This window comes from Helianthus annuus, chromosome 13 (assembly GCF_002127325.2).
Source record: "Helianthus annuus cultivar XRQ/B chromosome 13, HanXRQr2.0-SUNRISE, whole genome shotgun sequence".
NCBI classification, from domain to species: Eukaryota; Viridiplantae; Streptophyta; class Magnoliopsida; order Asterales; family Asteraceae; genus Helianthus; species Helianthus annuus.
Window position 1 is genome coordinate 77,056,377 of NC_035445.2, and position 5,011 is coordinate 77,061,387.

Below are 5,011 nucleotides of genomic sequence, written 5' to 3' on the forward strand. Positions count from 1 at the left end.
GTTTTGTAAGTTGGATAATTTTATGTGTTTGTGACAATCGTATAACTCGGTGATCTAAGCATTCGATGCTTTTCACCATTGATTTGATTTCTTGATTGTAAACAGTTACGTTTATTTAAACCTTAATTTCTAAGCATTCAGTTCCCGAGAGTTCTAGTAATAGGGATATATTTGACATGGGGTTAGGGTTTGTAAACTGTAATTGATAATCATTCGATAACCTCCCGTTATGTATTGACCGGAGTACTTAGTCGTTGGTTATCACAATTGATGAATTAAGTTGAACACTTATGTCTATGTGAGTGTTTCGATTAAACACATAATTGAATCTAGCTGCATAACCTGAAATCTGGAGGAACCATCTTCCCTCCTATTGATTTAAATCTCAATTTTTGTTCGTTAATTTAGATAATTCTCATAATCAATCAACTCGATTTTCTAATTTAGTAGTAGTTAATTAATACTTTTCATTACGAAACTTTCCACAATCCTCCTCTGGTTCGATATCCGACTTACTCTAGCTACTAGTTTATTTCGGTTTTTGCATGTCACTAACGACAGACATCAGTCGGCGACTCATCCCATGCGTCCGTGACTCATCCCATGCGTCCGTGACTCATCCCATGCATCCGTGACTCATCCCATGCATCCCATTTTTGTACTTGCTGCTTCATCCATGCACGCATCCATTTAAAGAATTAAAGACGCATAAGAGGGGGATGCCCCATTCCAACGACGCATAAGCTGGCTATTTTGGTAAGTCAACTTTATTCTTAGCCATTTTCGTAAATTCCTCTAAATTCTATCCCTATCCAAGATACCACTGCCAATTGCTTCAAAAGTAATAGATGATCTTAGACATTTAGAGGTCAAACTTGACATTTCAAAGTTCAAAATCCAAATACAACCATCACTGGTTTAACACCTAAATTTATATAATTATGTTACATTTTCATCTGCAGATCTGTAGAATAAAAAAACTATGCCAAACAAATCAAGGGAACGCCATCACATTTGGAAAAAAAAGTCCCTCAACTTCCACCTTGAATCGCTAAATCTTCCGGACCAAACTGAAAATAAAAAATTCAAGCTCAGAAACCACACATGATACTCAAAGAATATCTATAGTAGGTTAGTTTTAAAACTCGTTTGCCCCGAACTAGACTTTTTGGCAGATCATTAAAGTCAAAAAGGTGGGCTGGCCTTGTGTTGCAGAGATTGTAACTGGGTATGGTCCATCCGTTTATCCAACAGCCAACAAAAACAAACAATAAAACTTGCAAAGCTCATCGATGGCATTTGTGGTAATACTTTGAATTCATTAAGGGCTTTTTGGGTATTTCACATTTTTTTCTTACCACACGTTTGTTGCTTTCTTTCATAGCACACCACCACTGATTTACATAAGCCCCATGATCCATTTGATTATTTTTTCTTCTTCTTGTATAACCTCGTAAGTGGGCCTGCTCCACTTATACACTAATGATCCAATAACTCTTGCAAATTCATGATCTTTTGTTTTCTGTATACAAACGTACATGTATGATGAGTTTCATAGTAATAGCATATAAGTTTCAATTGAATTTGTTGGTAATTAATATGTCACTTTCTTTTCTTTTTTATTTCTCACACAATTTAACCTTTTTAGCTCATTTTTCTTTTAAACCTTTAAACTTTATATATGAACCAAAACCGACTAGAATTTAATGCGAGCAACTCTACCGTTACTCAAAAGTGTAAGGAATATTTATATAAATATATGTATATTTTAGAGCATATAACTTACTTTCATACCATCTAAGTCACCAAGCAAGTTTCAAGTAAACAAAGTGAACCAGACTACACTAAGTCTCTAAACAATATCCATGTTTGGAATGCACTAGTTTAGTCTAGTCACTTGGTTGTTTAGGTGATTTAGATGATTATATCTAAGTGGCTTCCTAGAAACCAAAATGAACCAACCACACCTCGTCTCCAACATTTGCCATGTTGGGTATGTACATGTCTTGGTTGCTCTCGTTTGGTCACTTAGCCAATTTAGTTACTTGTAAATTCTTATTCCTATTCATGATCAACCGAAATCATCAACTAAGTTGATGATTTTGTGCTTTGGTGAATCCTAATAATGAGGTTAAATGGATGGAATTCATCCTACCTCCATACATGACCATACATGACTAGCTATACTAACATATATATGTAATATACTTACAAAACCCTAAATTCAACTAATTCATGGTTGAAAGTTACGAGTTATGGTGTTCATCATCATAGTTCTTGATTCCTCATTTCGGATTCTAATGGGTGATTTGGCACCCATGAAAATACACTACAACCCAGTGTCTAGACAAGATGTATTTTTCATACAATATCATACTTTCTTGTCATAATTCTAAATTTCCGAATCTAGCTCATAATCAAACTCCATTGACTCATACACCTTCGTTTCCCATTGTAGGGTAACTTTGGTGTTCCAACCATCCCATTCATATCAACTCACAATGGAAGCTTTAGCGAACCGTGAGTATACTCGAATCCCCTTTTACGCTTTTATCACTTTTGGGGTGTAACATGTATGACTTAATCAAACACATGTATGCACACAATCAAACTTATGAAATCATTCAATCCATCAAACATGTTATTTGTTATGCTTAGGTTATTCATACTAGATATTCAATCATTCATACATACAAACTACTTGTCATTAACTTCGCTAGCCAACCTTAACATATATACCGCTATAGGAGTATTTGATGTTAAGTATTTGATCGTATAATGGCCTTGTTCATTGCGATGACAAGATTACGCTTGTGGAATCTTTGGTTTGACATTTAGGTTGTGCATGATAGTATGTAATTTAACTTAGTATACAAAGTTCCATGTTGGATTTGAGACAATCTTTAATATGTATGCTATGTGGTCAAACTTGTATACTCGCCAACCTTGTGTTGATTTTATTTGATGATGATATGTAAGAAAGCTACTTAGGTTGAACTAGAAACGCACTTATTTATTTATCTTTTGTATTTCCATTTATTTCATTATGTTCAAGTTGCAAACATGTTGTATTTGATTTCCAAGACAATGTATTTCTATTTAGAATGAAGTGAAATATGAGTTATATAAATATTATCACAAGTAGTACGTTATGAAGTCTCAAGCAATCTCGTTTTCGTCTCACTCTGATGTTTTCGCCATCAGTTGGGGTGTGACATATAGCAATCTTGACTTACAAATTGTACCACATCATTTCCAACTTTCAACTTATTTTCCTCTGACAACCCAAATTAACTGAACCCTAACCCAATTAGTTGACGTCAGATGTCACGTCAAGTGTCATATCAAATGCCACATCATCTAAAAAGCCATGTCAGATGTCACATCACTAAACATGTGTCACATCAAATGCCATGTCATCTAAAATGCCATGTCAGATGCAAGGTCAATAAAAAGAGCCACATCAGATGCTATGTCACTAAACATGTGTCACATTAGCAAAAAAATAACTAGATTAGGGTTCAGTTAGTTTAGAAGTCGCAGAGGAATATAAATTGAAAGTTGAAAGTGAAATGGTACAATATGTAAATTGAGAGTGCTATCAGTCAAATTGTAACAGTTAAGAATATTTAAATCTAATATTCCTTTTTTTTCAATTAGCTAAATGAATATATATCTAATCAAGGAATATACAGAATTACCATCTTCTTTAACTTTTTTTCTTTTGCTGTAGTAAACCATATAATAAATAATAAAAATACTAAATAAAACAACCTATCAACAATAATATTTAACAGGGCTATAAACAAATCGAGCAAACACAAATAAGGCCATATTCATGTTCGTGTTAGTTCGTTAAGGAAATGCAGATGTTCATGAAAGGTTCGCGAACACATGTCAAATAAAAGTTTATGTTCGTATTCGTATTCGTTTGTTAAAGAATTTCAGTTGTCCGTGAACAATTCGTGCACACTGGTCACAAATGCAAACGAACACAAGCTAACATCAAACTTGAAACTAAAAAAAGGCACAATCAACCTTAAACTTCGGACACACACAATAGTTAAATACAATAGTTAATTGATAAATCAATAATTCAAGACACAAGAAGTCTACTACAAGCACCATCTGAAAATCAAGTTTAGCTAACTTAAGACATAGTTATTCAAAGTTACTTAGACATAGGGTTGTAAATAATCCGAACGTTCAACGAATAGTTCTCGAACCGTCAAGAAATTTGTTTACGTTCGTTGTTTAATAAATGAATGAACATGAACAAGACATTTCATTCGATGAACGAACACAAACACATGTCTCGTTCGTTCAGTTGTGTTCATGAACGATCATCAATTTGTTCGTGAACGTTTGTTCATGTTCGTTTATTTTTGTTGTTCATTAAAGATTTTGTACATTTAATTATTTGATTTAAACTTGTCATATTTTTTATTCTTATTTATTTTATTACCCTAACAAATAAAATAGAAAACCCCATTCCCACCTTATTTATGTATTGTTCCCCTTTTCTTCTCAGTATTCACATCGATAAATACTATCGACATCCGTTCCACGATTAGGGCTTCTCCCTCTGCCATCCACCTCTAGCTTCTGTCGATTTAATTTGTGTTTGTTTGTGTTCATTAACACGCTCATTTCCTTAATCAACAAACACGAACAAAATGTCTCGTTCAGTAAGTTTTCATGAACACATTAGTCCCTAAGCGAACAAACACGAAAAAGACCTTGTTCGTATTTATTCGGTTCGTTGACAACCCTACTTAGACATATCCCTAAAAATGGCGATAATGTCCAACTTCTTCATATGTCTAGATAAATGTTCACCTTTTACTATTATTTAATATAAGTATTAACTAATGGGGGGCATTAAACAAATGTAAACTGTCACACCCCAACCGATGGCGGAAATATCGGGATGAGACGAAGTGTGTATAGATTGCTAGAGACTTCATAACACTATGTGACAATATTTAATTAAATTCAAATTTCATTGCAA